Here is a 15,614-nt window from a genome sequence, read left to right on the forward strand (position 1 = left end):
TCATGTGGTCTCTTCATTTTTGATGTGTCATCACCAGAGCTTAATGACTTTTAGTGTGAAAAAAATTGCAAACACACAAACAAGCAATATTAAGTTGCTGCAGAACAACACAGTATCAATGGTAAAACACGCTGTATATGTGGAAAGTTACAATAATGTATAATACTTAAAATTTTTACAAATATGTATATTTCCTACATATAAGAATTTAGATAAAGACATAAAAGGACACTCAGGAATTCTAGAACTATTTTTGAAAGGAGTTTATTAGCTATTTTGTACCACCTGTGGATATCCACTTCCTTTCTTCTACAACTGAAAACAACATGATCAAAACCACATTTGCCATTGAGTTACTGAGAAGTTAAATTGATGAATTTATGTGGTCTTTTGGAGTCGATGAAGTAATTTACAGTCCAGTTGTAGTTCTGTTTTTCAGTATTTTCTAGACAATTTCCTCCCCCCCCCCCATCCAGTTCATCTATGTCTAAAGCTACACTTTTTACTTGACTGAATGGGAATTGTGAACAGTTGGTAACCTTAAATTATCTGACTTATGCTGAAAAGGTTAAAGGACCAAGTTGCCAAGATTTAGTAGGTATTATTTAGGCCGAAGTGTAAACCCCTGTCTTGTGTACAGAAAATCAGAACTGATAGAGTAAGCTCTCTGTGTTAAACTTGAAAGGCCGGCAATATACAGCACCATTGCAATGACAGTGGTGCTTTGTACTTTATAGTGCATTTCATTTGAGGAGCTGAAATCAGCTGTACGCCATTGTTGATGCAATTCTGTCATTGTAGTGCATGAGAACTTACATTTCAATGTGTTAATTACTTCATATTACATGCTTTATCAGAAGTCTTGTTAGTCAAACTGGTAACTTAATTCCAATTGCTTGATTTGATCTTGCAGAGAGGAATGTGTCTTTTTGGGGCATGGTTATGAAATTACACTTTAAAAAACATTTTATAGAAAAGGTTTTAAGAGGATTTTAATGGTGAGCTGTGTTGGGACAGTTTTACTTTTTAAGAATGACAGTGTTGCAGCTTGTAAGCAGATTTGATGGCATTGCTTGAAAAGACATGATTTAGTAATTTTGAGAGATTAAAAAAAGGTGACGGTGAAACACGGGATTTTTAGACTATGGTGTCTTCCATTTACATATTTAAAGATAAATTGTTAGCAAAACTGTTGGCAGTCTACATAATATTCCTACCTGTAATAGTTGTATTTAGAGCCTGGATGCTCAATCAGCAGATGTTTATTGGATTTTATAGTTTGCCTGTGGGTAGGCTTTTCTGCTTCTGAGTCTTCTGTGCCCACAACTCATTCTATTCTGTCTTTCTTAGAGCTTTACTAAATGCCATATGTATTCTCAGCTTTTGTTACCCCTTTCTTTCACCCCCTTTGCAGCTGCTTATTTGTTGTCACTGCCCATGATCCCTTTTTGACATGTGCCCGTCTCCCTCCTCTCTGCCTCTGTCTTTTTATTTATGTTACACTCCAGAATTGCACATGGTCCTCCAGAGTTCTCACTGGTAGCCCTCAGTAAAGGAAGAAATCCTGCCTCTTGCTGGGTTGGCTGTATGGGCCTGCAACTGCCTGGAGAAAGGGGCCAGTTCTCTTGGTCCAAGGCCATGTTTCTGCCCTGTGATTAATTAGCATTACATTTTAGCAAATGAACAGTCACAATTAAACCAGTGTAATAACTAAATCCAGTGAGCAATAGTGCCAAGGCTAGCACAGACATGGGCGTGATGATCCCAGGTGACGTTGGTCCAGTCATAATGCAGTGCTGTGCTTTAACTCAAAACCATTCCTGGTTCTGACTTAGAGTTCCTAGGGATTACACAGTACTTAAAATCCTAACAACAGAAGGTACATTTCTGGAGAACTTATGGTTAAGTGGTTTGCCTTAGGAGTTGCTTTTATTGCTGCAGAGTACTCTGAAAAGTCAAGCTTCCTTGTCATATTTTGACATTGTGAGGAGTGGTTTTCCTGGAGAACTCAGAAGTGCTGATGGCCAGGTTGAGTTTTGCTGAAATTCTAGTGTGTCAGATTACTATTTTGCAAATAGCTGTTTCTTCAGATTTTATGTTGGATTACTACTTTGCTAACCACAAGTGATAATAGATTGCATAACTTTACCTTTTCCCTGTGAGCCCTCCTGCAATCTCCTGAAATATCCTCCTCCTCAATAAATTTTCCTGCTGTAGGATTCAAGAGCTGTCTGAGTGTAGTTAGTTCTGGTCATTTTGAAGTAGATTCCCAGTAGCTATTTGCAAAAGTCATGTGTGTACTAGCTCCTGAGCCCTCGCTACTGTTGCTTCTTATGACAGCTTAAAAGGGAAAACAAAATATTTTAAGCAGACAGGAAAACAAAACTTAGAAGTTTTGATGTTATTCTACCAAATACTCTTGTTTCCTTGTAAGAGAATAAATGGCTTTGAAATTTAGCTTAGTTCTGTTCAGTCTGGTGGTCTACTAACTTATCTTTAACTTTTTAATAGGAATTATGAAAATCTACATAAACCGAGACCTTTGTGGCCAGAGTGAAGTCATGGACATTTTAGCATTGCTACACTTGTCAGTGGTACTAACCCAGGTGTTTTGCTTTCATTGCTGCTGCTTTTCATGCATAAAATTTTATATGCAGAAAGATAAAGACCTTGCAACCTCCTAATTAGCAAATCTGATAAGTGGTACACAATTTATGGTTATGCACCAAGCGTATTGATTATGATTATGAAGTCATTGCAATATAATAATGTAATTTGTCAATATAAATCAAAATCTTCCTCATTTAGTGAAAATTTTTATAAGCCACATAAAAACATTGGTTCTCATTGGGCTGAAATAAAATGAGCGATGTCATAAAAAGAGAATACAGAGGACAGAGTACAGCAGGTCATGTTCCAAGACATACTTCTTGCAAGCCTGGCAGTATGTTCAAATTTTAATTAAAACATATCAATTTATAATTTGCCAAACATAAAAGTAATATCCTTGTGTTCACTTTTTTTTGGTGACTCTGTTTCTGTCGAAGTGCTTTTAAAAAAAATAATGTTCAGTCCTAAAGCATCTGAAAGCTACATTTTCTATAGTACTGCTGAGAGGGTTCTGTTTGGTTTTAGTCAATAGAATACTTCTATCTAAGATTGGGTGACATGAAAAAAGTAATTAATTGATGGTGTTGCTTGATCAATAGTTGCTGGCAAAAAATATTGATTATAGAAGTAGCCTAATAAAGATTACATGTTTTTATGTTAGGTGACTAGATGAAGATTTATAGTAGTCTTTCTTTGGAACAATTTTATCTTTCCTCCTTTATTTCTTAGTTTTATTTGAATTCTTAAGCTTTTCCTGGATTCATGTTGTTACAGTTGAAAGGGAAGTTATTTCTTGTATATCAGAACCTGGGTTTTTTTTACCAAATAAGGCAGTGCCAATACTAGCATTTTTTAGGCTCTGTGTCATACTAATATAACCTACAAAGTAAATGATCAGAGCCACCCAAACAATAGGGCTCACAATGCCTTCTGGTTTGCTGATAAATACCATGCATTTATAAAGGTGTCATTGCAATTAGGAACCTTAATAGGCAATAGCCGGATTTTATTATTCCAGTGAACATTCAGTTGGGTCCTAGACTGCAGTTCAGCGACACGGTAAATTCAACTTCAGGAGCCCTGCAGCGTGTAGAAGGGAGAGAAGAGGAGAAGGAGGGAGAGAAAGAAGGAGAGGAAGGAAACCGAAGAAAAAAATTGTACTCATTGTTTGGAGCTGTTCAAAACAATATTTTGACATGCACATATTTTACCAGCACTCTTCACACCAGATCAGGTAATGCCTCAGCTACCTTAGTTTTATGCTTATTATCTTTTGTCAGTGCTCCTCCAGTAGTCACTATAAAGGTACAAAGTGGTATAAATGCCATTATCATTCCTTCTGGATTATTTATTGGAAGTACAGACATGGGTCCTTGCCCAGCCCAGATGGAATTTGTTCTACTAGGTGTCTGGGTGGTGTCGAGATACAATTTTAGTAATTGTGGTACCACAGTCAAAGCAGTAGGTTTCAGAGATTTTTGAAGTACAGATAGGGAGGGGCATAGAGATGCTCAAGCTCAGTACTCAGCTTCCAGTGCTGCACTGCTGTAAGAACTAAGTATGGAAGTGATGAAAATCAGAGCAGAAGGAGCTCTTCCTACAAATGATTTGAAATTGTTTTGCTATTTTTTCACAGAATACTGGAGGATATAGCGAGATGCAGAAGGCAAGCTTCAAAGAGAAGCAGTAATTAAAGATGGTGGTGGTTGTTTGGGTTTTTTACATATTGGGGCTCACATGTTAACACAGTAAAACATTAAAACAAACTAACATTTGAGGATATAACTAAACTTGCAAATAATCAATGTTTGCTGAGGTAGGCCTACACATGTTCGGAGTGATTTTTTATATGAAAGCTGAAGTTAGCAGTGTGAATTTAATTTAAAATTAAATTCAAAAAAGCAGTGTGAATTTAAAAGCTCAGTCCAGATTTTGGACCAGCATTTTCCAAGTGTTCTGTGGCTGAATGAGAACATGGACTAGTATCATGAGATTCTGTTGAAAAGTTTTTACAAGTGTTGGGAAACATTGTACAGGGTTTTTTTAACTGTTCAGAAAATAAATGTTGTTTGTAATTTGGTGAAGATAAATAAATAAATAAATAAGGTACCATTTTCCACTTCATTAAACCTTGTAAACTGATTAGCAATGGGTGGATTCCATACACAGAGAAAAAAATGTATTTTAAATTCCTTTAGGAAAAGGCAAATGAGTATATTGAAGCTGAACATAAGTAAAAGATAAAGTCCTTTCCTTTTGGGTCCCAAATTACAATGTATATGCTCTATTACAGAGCTTTACGCTGAGGTAACTGCAGGGCATGAGCAAAAACACATGGGAATTTAATATCCTTGAGCATTCAAAAGCTGTAATCTAGTCAACAGTTGTTTCTGGTTTCACAACAAACAAGTAAAGTTGTAGCTTTCAAGAATTACAGCAGGATTATTTGGACCTTTTTTAATGTGTAAGGTTTTTGGCATGAATTCCAGTTGAGGTGGAACGGAAAGCCATTAGAAAGAGCAGAGATTCCAAATGGCTAATTATTTTAAAAGAGCAGTAAGTGCAAGTAGTGTATTTGTCCCAGGGCAAGGGGAAACTTGGTGATCCCTCCCTTCCGATGCTTAATTTAATCAGAAAAGAGATTACCGTTACTTGTTTCTATTTGTCTACCTTTACAGGGTTATTCTGAGCATTATTCAGTGTCCATACATTGTTTTGAAAGCATAAAATATTATGTATCTACTATATATTACTTACCGCTTTAAAACATCACTTGTATTGGAAGAAAGGACAGCTGGTTCTTATTTAAGTTAGAGGAAGGTCTTCTGTGGGAAAAATAGATGCTGATGGAAAGAACCAGTCATTGTTTGGATATTCTTTTTTTTTCTTCTTTTTTTTCTCTTTTTTTAGCTAAATTATGTGCAGAATCATGTTTGGGGAGATGAGGGTAACACATTCTGCTCTGTAAGTATCTGGATTTCATTTTTTCCTTCTTTGCGCAATTGATTTGAACCTCCAGAGTGCGGCCATTTGTTTCTCATAAACGGTAGGTCAGTAATATTCTAGCTTTGTCCCCACCTTGTTGTAGTCTAAATGGACTGTTGTACTATCTTTTGGGGCTCTTGGAATATTTTAATTTAGGGCTTTATCAACCTCTCTAAAATGTTTCTCCCTCACCCCTTTCCCCATGCCTCCAGTCTTGATTATATGAGAAATCCAGACTTTGTGAGCAGTGCCATGCACTTTTTCTGTTGCTGTCGTACTGATACGTTTTCCTTTGTTAACAGTGTGATATTAAATATGTGTTTTCCCATGTTTTTCTTCATGTTTTCCTATTCCTTTGAGCCATGATTTCTCTGGCAGTGTTCCAGAGAAAAGGATGTTGTTTCCCCAAAGGTTTACTTGAATTATAGGTAAAAATTAAAACCTGACAGTCTCGAGGTCTGTCTCTTTATATCAAAATGCTGGTCTTTGTTACACTGAGCATGCTACAGAACATGGCTGAGAGGCATGTCTCAAGTTCTACAGTCAGCATGAAAGTAGGTAAGATTATTTTTTTTTAAAAAGGCCTTCTTTGCTTTCTACCAGTTCTCATCCTGATGAGTTTTGGTCCTTTTTGTAGACTGATCATTTTACCTATTAAATGAATACGATGGTTTACTGCGTAGTAATAATAATCTAAAAGCGATTACTTGGGCAGCTGTCCAAAGGGCTCTGGTATTTTGAAAACCTTTTCTGCTATGAATCGGGGCGGAGAGGTGGCTGTTGTTGAAACTCCAGGTTGCGCAGTGTTCCAAACTAATGTTCTGTCTGGCATCTTCTGAACTGGTCATTGCTGTCAGCGAAGCAAGAGAGATGGCAGTCATTAGACCAAGGCGTTACCTCTGCTCTGATATGTAGCTAACAATAAAGGTTGGGGGAAATAAATGTACTCATATTAATGCACCCATTTATGCATCGTGTTTTTATGGTAGTACAGTTTTCATTCCAGTCTCATAGTAGATTTTAGTAGATCTTAGATTTTCTGTTTTAAGAACTAGCTCTTTCATAAACTCAGTGTTTCCATGTTTCTCTCTGATGTAAATTATATTTTATAATAGTGTACTCATGTAGCTTTGGCTGAGGTTCTTAGGAAGAGAGTCTTCAGGGCACATGATCTAACGTCTCTCCTTGGCGCTTGGTTCTCTTGACAAGTTTGTTATATGTTTAGTCTGTAATTAATTAAGAATTTATTTTGTATTGAATTTTTCCAGGTTTTATCTGTGCCTCATGGTTATATCATGCTTTCTTGACTACTGCAAGTTCACTGTCTTGATAAAGCAAAGATTTAAGAGAGCTAGTCTCCCTTGGTGGCACATCTCCTAAAGAATAACAAAGGGGCTTAACACAGGAATAAATTATTCTCTAACAGGCAGTGATTGGTCTTGATGGAGATGAAAACCGTGGCTGAAGTAAAACAAGAATGTCAAGCTCATTTCATAAAAACTGTCCTGGTATAATCAGCATGGCTTTCAGGGGTCAGAGGTCTGTGCAAGTCATGAGGAATCATAATTTGCACAAATCATGTCTTTTTGCTCTTATTGACTGTATCTTTTAAGAGCCACAATTATGCAATGCAATTAATCATCAGGGGAGTTTGGGTTTATGGTATATATTCAAAGTAAACTTTTTTTTTATTATTATTGCTGGAGCTTTGTCTTGTGTGCTTTGAGTAAGTGCAGTAATAAATACTTCATTTAAAGGGATGCTGTCGACCTGAAACAGTCATTTTTTTATTTTATTTTCTCAGTTCAGAGGAGCCTCAGAGAATATGCCAGTTCCCTTGCCATCATCGTGATTTCATGGCCACTCTGCTTTTAGCTTTTTTCAAGGTGTTTTTCTTTTCAGCAGACAATAAGAAAATCCATTAGTGAATAACAAGCTTTATAAAGTATGCAAAATGCAAAACACATAGTTAACAACTTTCCCCAAGTAATATCTAATCTTGATAGATCTGGTTTTGTGCCTTCAGTAATTTTTTTTTTTTTTTTTTTTTTTACTTTAAGGAACTTCTGAACCTTCTCAGTGTTCAGATTCTAGATTAACATACTACAAACTACATTCACTAGCTAGCTGAAACTTCAGTTTCAAGTGTACAGTCGAAAGGACCTGACAGGCAAGCTCCCGCACATCTTGCTGCAGCAGTCCGAGAGGCTGCTATTTGCCAGCTGCCTGCACCCCCTCTGTTGGAAGCTGCTGTTCCAACAGATGCCTCCGCTTTAACTCTGGTCAGTCTGAAGCCCACCTCCTTTTATGTGAAATCCCTCTTCTTTAGAAGTATTGCCCTCCCTTCAGTGACCAGTGAAGAATCCAAGTAGGACATCCAGAAGCATTTAGGCTCACCACTGCTGGGAATGCTTGTTCTGCCATTGGTGTCTGAGAAGTTAGTTTCCCATGACACCCTATAGGTAATAGAATTATTTTTGTTCTTGCTTAAATGCAGCCTGGCTGGTCTACCACAAATTCACAACTGAATCTTGGGCTCTTGTTCTTTCTGAAGTGATCCTCAGGTTCTATTTCATCCATGCTCTCCCTTGTAGCCTGGCAGATTGTTTACAACTCATGCTTATGCTCTCCTTTGTTTTCTTTCCTCTTTCAAGAACAGTGTGTGTCCTTCAATATCTGTGTTCCACTCATTGTTTTCCTGTAGTGCCTGTTAGCTATATATGCCATGGATACATGAACGTATAGACTCACCAGTTGTTCCCACTGATGTCCTCGAAGTCCTAGCTGTGCTCTGCCGAAAGAGCTCAGGTGCTGTGAGCTCTTGCCACACTGCTATATTCTTTTGTATTTGAAAAGTGTGGCCATTGATGAGTCAGCATTGATAAATTCAGATGCTGACTCGTGTTCTGGGAAAAGCAGTATCCCGCCACTAACTGCAAGGAAATTGGGAGCAAACTTTCCCTGCAGGATGGAACAAACTTTCAGTTGCATTTTCTGAATATCACTATAGCAGCTGATACTGATGCCATGAAAAATTCGTTAAACAAAAGTGATCTTTAGAAATACATCTGGTATTTTACTCAGTCCCTGAAAACACTTTTAAATGTATCTTTGAAAAAAATCCCAGAAACAATCTTTGGATTTTTTCAAGAAATGTATTTTGAATGTTTATATTGGTTTCTGTGTCTGTAAGTATATTTGTAAATACTTTCAGGTGAGACATGAAACAGTACTTTGTTGTATTGTTTAAATCTTGTATCAATGATTGGATCTTGCAACATTTCTAGTAGCAGTATATTATGTTGGTATTGCTTGCTATGAACTTGGATCTTGATAAATGTCCATTTCTTTCCTCTTCTAAGTACCTACTTGACCAGCTCTTTTAACAATGGTTTTCCAATAGTCGGTGGTGTAGTGGTGTTTAAGGATGATAGAGATATGGCAACTAAACCCTTTCCCTAAATTCAGGGGAAAAATACCATTCAGTTATTTTTGTTGGTCACAGTTTGAGTGTTGCTTTGAGGCTCTGTAAACTGTTACACAGATTTTTATAACACACACAAATAAAATGCTCTATTGTCTGAGATTTTTGAAGTCTTGGTAAGACAAAATGCTATAAATTTATTTTAATGCATTAAAGGTTGTGGTAGATGAAGTGAAATTTTCATATTTATGCATCCTATTTATGTCACTGCTAGACTAATCTGAGACTTTAAGGATGTGTTATTGTCGCAGTTGCTGAAGTTAAAGCTTAGCAAAATACTTGATGTTTTGGTCAGTCCACCTGCCTACTGTACTGAAATTAGCGTATCTTAATACCACCGTAGTGTAAAAGCTATCAATGGTGTTTGAGCACAGATAAACATGAGATCATGTAAGACACCATGGTTTGTAAGGAAGTCCCTGAGGTTCTGGCAGTGTTTTCTGCTGACTCTCCTCTAAGAATGGCAACCTAGGCCAGAAGGGACAGCTGGAGAGTGATAGCTTTGCAAATGGCTTCCACAAACATCTTGTCTAAGTGCTGTGAAACCAAGTTCACTCTAATGTCTCTCTTCAAATGTGTGTGGCTCAGAACTGTGCAAATATCATACTGAGGGACTTGCACACTGTGTTCATGTGCACACTTGCAGGGATGCTGTGGTTACAGACACAAGTGAAGTGCTCTCAGGTGTAAGTCTTCTAGCTGTTACTCTTGCTGTGAAAGGTTCAGTCCTGGTAGGCTTGCATCCTTTTGGATCTTGTGTGTGTCAGTGGGTTTGCTGACTTCAGAGTGGATGCGTTATTTGTACTGTGTGTCCAGAATAGTTATTCTTCTTGCCAGTTTCACTGCATGTATATTTTAAGTTTTTTCAGCTCAGTTAGGATAGCTAGAAACATGCTTTCTTTTTGCTGTTGGTTAAGGTATGTGTGCTATCAAAACTCCCAAAGTATAGATCTGATGTGGAATTGCCATTTGTTTCCTCTACCTGAGTAAGGAATGCAAGGTTATGCTCTAACTGTACTTGACAGTGCAGAAAAATACATTGATACCACTGGAAGAACCCCCTCAAAGCAGCATCCATCAGTTTCAAGAATTCAGTTTCAAGAAAATCTTTTTCCCTTCTTTTTTTTATTTCTTCCCCTTTTTCCCTCACATGTAAATTGTGCCAGATTCTCTGGAAATATTTTCATGGAGATTGGATATTCTGTGAAAGCTTATTCTGTGCCAAACACAGGTCTCTCTTGCTCTTTGAAGTTTTATGTTTACAGTACCTTCCAGCACCTAGACAAGTATGTGAAGGAAGCTTGATAATATGTTTGAGGAGACTGATTACAAACAGACTTAAAGTAGCAAAGGTGTAGGTGCTTTTTGCCCTTCTTTTTGTGCATATTGGTGTGCCCAGCACCTTACTATGAGGACAGAAAACTTTCTTTAAATCAGAATGAAGCAGACACCTTAGGGAGGGTTACGCAAAATGCCTTGCAAACACAAACTGAATGTGCTTAAAGTAAGAGCTATTAGAGAAACTATGAACTGATACCATAGGTACCAGCATGGCTACTTTAACATCCCAAAACTATTGGCTACATTTTGCACATAATATTTTGTCACTTGCTTCAGAATTCATCTCATATCACCTGGCATCTATTTTTTTAATCATAGTCGCCAAAAATCAGAATAGAAACCTTTCTTGTTCACTTAAATTAGTGTTTTTCCAGCCAGCCTCTGTCGGTAGCAGAAGAAAAAGCAGTAAAGTATTCCCAGTGCTTTTACTACTTTGTGACACCCTCCATACCACAACCCTTGCACCATAAGGATACTTCTGCAATACCAGGCAGAAAGAGTCTGTGAACGAGATTGCAGACCAGGTACTACGTATGGCTGATGGGGTTTGTGGTCTTACTCTGGAGAGTAAAACCCTCTTCAGATCTTTCTCTGCAGGGTTAAGTGTTGACACAAAGTACTTAGTACTTTGATGCAAGCAAGCTCTGTTCCAGATGGAAGTCCTCAAACTAATCTCTGGAGTGTCTCAACCAGGTGGATTTTTTGCCTCTGTGTTAACTTATGGATCTTTTCTTGTGCCGTTTTACCCTTGCCACCAGAAATTTCTCAGATCTATTTAAATAGACAAAAAGGAAATCCATTATTTAGCTCACTTTATTAAATAAAACATAGATAATAGAACTTGCAAAATTATTGTAGAGAAATAATTTCTAAAACGTAAAACCATCTGCTTTAAGTAAGCTGTTTCCTACATGGCATAACTTTATTATACTAACATTTAATAAATCATGTTGTTTGGGTTTTTTTTGTAAAAACAGCAATAGTTTCAGTTATTTACATTCTATTCCAGTAGAAAAAGTTAAGTCTGTAGCTTTTATGTACTTACTTTTTACAGTCCAGACATTCCCTTTGCAAATATGCAGCATTTCTGAAAATAAGTTCTTCTAGACTCCAACAGACCTACTTCAGACTACTCTGATGTGGTTATAACATCTGCCAGTCAGAAGCGGGGTGGCTTATTGCACTAAACTAATCCCTGTCTACAGCAGATAGATTCCTGAGGGTTAGAACTTAATGGCATGAATAACTTAATTCTTTTCAGAATAGTGTTACTATTTTCACTTTCTGAAGGTAGCAGAAGGGTCGAGTAGCTTATTCCATTGATACATTAATTTCAGAGCGTCTTCTGACTGGTCTATTAACATTATTCTGTGGCTTGCTCTTTGGCAAAAAAAAAAAAGAGGGGGGTGGGGGGGGAGGATTTGCAGGGAGTGTTTTTCCCTTATGTGTTTTGCCAGAAACTCATCATGAAGTTCATGAGATGTTCTAAAGGCTTCCAATCACGTTAGAAATATCCTCAGGAGTTAAATACTATGCTCCTTGTACATGTTCAGCATCCTTCCAATAAAAAAAGTCCTGAGGTCACCTAGTTTTGGGCACTTCTCTGGGTCATTTCTTCCTTAAATTAGCTTTTCACCATCTCTGTTTATTATGGAGACTCCTATGTACATGTACTTGTTTACTCCTGGATATCAATTCCCAGTTGTCCTAATTACTGAAATACAAATTTCACTTAAAGGATCATTAAAAAAGTGCATGCTTAGCAGTTGCTGCCCTGAGTTGATACTCTGGGATTGCACATAGGGACTGCTTCTTAATTTTCCTGTGTCTTGAGTTTATAACATTATAAGGAAACCAAAAGTGCAACAGAGCCACATGATAAAAATAGTGCTGTCAACTCATTTATCCATTTAGCATTTTAATTTTAAAACAAATATTGGGAATTATTTTCTGGCTTGGAAGGGAGTTTGTTGCACATTTATATGGCTAAAAAGACTTGTTTGGGCTTAGAATTGATCTAATTTATCTAAGTAAAAATAATACTGTGTATTTTATTCATCATAAAATCTATTTTTGCAATTATGAATATATATTTCCTTCTCGGATAAACCCTGAGGAATTCCCTGTTTTGCAAATAGTGAAGCTGAGCAATGACATGTCAATTATAAAATTGTTCCTACTCTTTTGATTTTTGCTATTCTGAAGTGAAACACTGCTGCCAGTGATATGCCATTGCCCCATTCTCACCAGAGAATTGCCATTGATTCTGCAAATAGTTTTAGTCAAATTGCTTAATATCTGCTTCTGCATTCCCTCCTTTTTTCATGGACATAATGTTTTTTTACAGTTGGTATTTTTCTGGAGATACTTACCTCTTATATTTAAGTGCAAGCATCCAGGTGTGATTATTTAAAAAACCAAAACTTAATTTTAAAAAGCAAGGGAGGAGAACAGGTTAAAAGCAGTAGTGTAGAATGGAGTTAAAACTACTGTCTCCATTTAGGTGTAGGGTGTTCTCTGGTTTTGGGATTTTGAGGTGGTGGTGGTGTTGTTCATTTTTTTTGTTGTTATGATTTGTTTTTTCCTGTTAGTAAAATGCCACTGAATATGCAAAGTGGGTACAAGAAAAAACACCATGAACTTGATCTGTGGTCACATGAAGCTTATAAGAAAGCTTATGGATGTCTGTCATTCTCGGTTTTTTAATTTGTTGCTCAGGGAAGCATATCATCAGATACAGTGTAATCAAAAGCAAGGGGAGAAAAGGAAGGACAGGACAGATGGAAGGGAAATTTCATCCTTTATATCTAGCATTTAGTTCAAGGTTGTGTACAGTTCATAGAGCTGAACTTCCAAGTACTTTGCCAGTTCAAGCAACCGTTCATGCAGTCAAGTATGTGTGACCTTCAACCAAAACAGACCAATGTGATACTAACCTGTAATTGTAAGTAGTGAGGTTGCTTGTGTGTTGCCTGTGACTGTGATTTGCAGTGCATCAAGAGCAGCAGTAAGAGGTATAGCACTTCTAAGGAAAAAGAAATCTGCAGTTGGAAGTAGGAGAGAAAAATCTTGAGACTACAGTGTACATGAATACACTGTCATGGTCTTATGCTTCATAATGTCCCTGAGTCTTCTGCTGATGAAGCAGCGAAAGAGTAGGAGATTACTTAGATTCAACTAAGAACCAATCTATGCTCTTAGACTTGAATCTATTTAGTCCATAGCCAGGGGTCCAACACAGTTGTGAATGAGAATATACTGCCAAAACAGAAGTGTAGCAAAAATGGGGAAGAGGCATTCCCATTAGAAGTACGCTTACATAAGGACCTACGCTGACAAAACTGTAGTGCTTTACCTACAGACTATATAGTTACATTGACTATTCCTATAAATCTTCCTCTATTACTTGATCTTGGGTGAGAGGTATACCGTGTGTCAGGTTTTCTTACTTGTCATGTGTAGTTCTCCTACCCTACCCTTACGGATTTCAGTTACAAAATGACACACCTCCACACCTCCTGTTACAGCTCACCTCCCAGCCCCCTGCTAAGCAAAGTCCCAAAGCTCACATCAGTGAGCTGGCTTGCTACTGTGACTTTCAGGTATTTAGACCATGAAATTAATTGTGGATTTCTTGGAGGTGCTTGTACCTCATCTGTAAAATGTACTTCATATGCCAAGAAGCACTAGCAGGGGCCTTCCAGACAGGAATCTCTGGATGCTGTAGTAGTCCCTATTGTAATTTGAAATAAATGTGGTATTCCATTACAGCTGAGTTTTTTTTTAAAGAGTCTGTGGAAGCTAAATACCTAAATCCCAGGGAAATCAGTTTGTACTCTGAAATAGACTCCTTGGAAAACTCTGATTTGTATTTCTGGAGGCAGGTTCTAAGGTTGTCTCCCAAAATCTGTGTAAGGCTCTAACCCTGTTTCAAGTGAGCTTTCTTTACTCATATCTTTTCAGTTCAGAAAAATGTGGTTAAGTTTCCTTGTGGCATTAAAGGGAGGTACCAATACAGTCCAATATTAGCCTCCATATATAAACAAACAGGAGAGGTATTGGGAGGTATGTGCTCTACTTTTCTCCACGTAGCAATATATAGCTACTAAAATAGCCAGGGTGCTAATTTGGTGGCCTGAAATACCTGAAGTTAGAATGCTAAGTACACTTTTAATGTATGTGTCTAATAAAGTAATGAAAAAGAGTAAATTAAGTCAACTTCTCTCCTTTTCTTTATTTATTTCTTTAAAAAGCAGCCTATCCCAGCACTTACTAGGAGAGATGTTTACAATGGTCCTCTGTATTTTTTCAGACATTCCTCAGTCCTCCCAGATCTGTTTTGGTTTTGTTTGTTTGTTCACATAAAAGACATTTTAACTTTTGAGCCATTAGATGGTTCAAAATGATACTGTTTGACACCTGAGGTGGCCATCCTTATACTGGCCCAAGTTTTTATCTTCTTCCAGAAGCAGTAGTGGTAGACATAACCAAATGTTTGAATTTCTTCGTAATTTTAAAAAGATTTCTGTAGATTCCCTCAGTATCGTGTTTCAGATGGTGACCAAAGAGGTAAAGTAAGGAAGTACACCTTTGGCTGGCATTGAAGAATCCTTTAAATGTATTTTTTTTTTAAGTTTGTGTCAAGCATTTTCACCTCAGAGCTTTGCTTTCTGTGTCATTTAAAGAATAAACACAGCAGTCTTGGTTTTCCATAGTCTCCTCTGTGTGTGGTGCATTAGCTAGTTACTGGTTACTCATTGTGTGCCAGCCTGTCTTCAGTGTGCCTGGCATGTCTGAAGCTGGGAATGTTCCAGTGGCGGCAGCAGCCGCAGCAGCAATTTCAGTTATGGTTAGTGCCAAGTTACTTTTTTTAATGATCCTTCCAGAAGACTTAGGTGAACAGCATCATCAAAAATATTTCCATGCAAGACACGTTGCCCTTGGCTAAAGGAAGAGATACCATACTGTGAGACTGCTAAAGCCAGTAATTTTTGGAAAAAAAGCTTAAGAAAACATCCCATCTGAAAAAAAACAGTTGGTGAGATGTAATGTGAGTGTGCAAAAAGATGCATGTTCTATTATCTAGAGTGCTGTAATTAATTAACACCCTTGTGATGAAAGGAAGGAGAGTTATTGCCATACTACATGTGAGAAAACAGTAAGGGCTTGTCTACACAGGGCTGTTCTGCAGTTG

At 37.4% G+C, this 15,614-nt stretch overlaps 1 protein-coding gene across 4 annotated transcripts in view; it reads left to right on the forward strand.

Moving 5' to 3' along the window:
* MCC (MCC regulator of WNT signaling pathway) overlaps positions 1-15,614 on the forward strand; it is a 226,333-nt gene that overhangs the window by 78,097 nt on the left and 132,622 nt on the right. The gene's annotated exons all lie outside the window — the stretch shown is intronic.

This window comes from Falco naumanni, chromosome Z, assembly GCF_017639655.2.
Source record: "Falco naumanni isolate bFalNau1 chromosome Z, bFalNau1.pat, whole genome shotgun sequence".
Taxonomy (NCBI): domain Eukaryota; kingdom Metazoa; phylum Chordata; class Aves; order Falconiformes; family Falconidae; genus Falco; species Falco naumanni.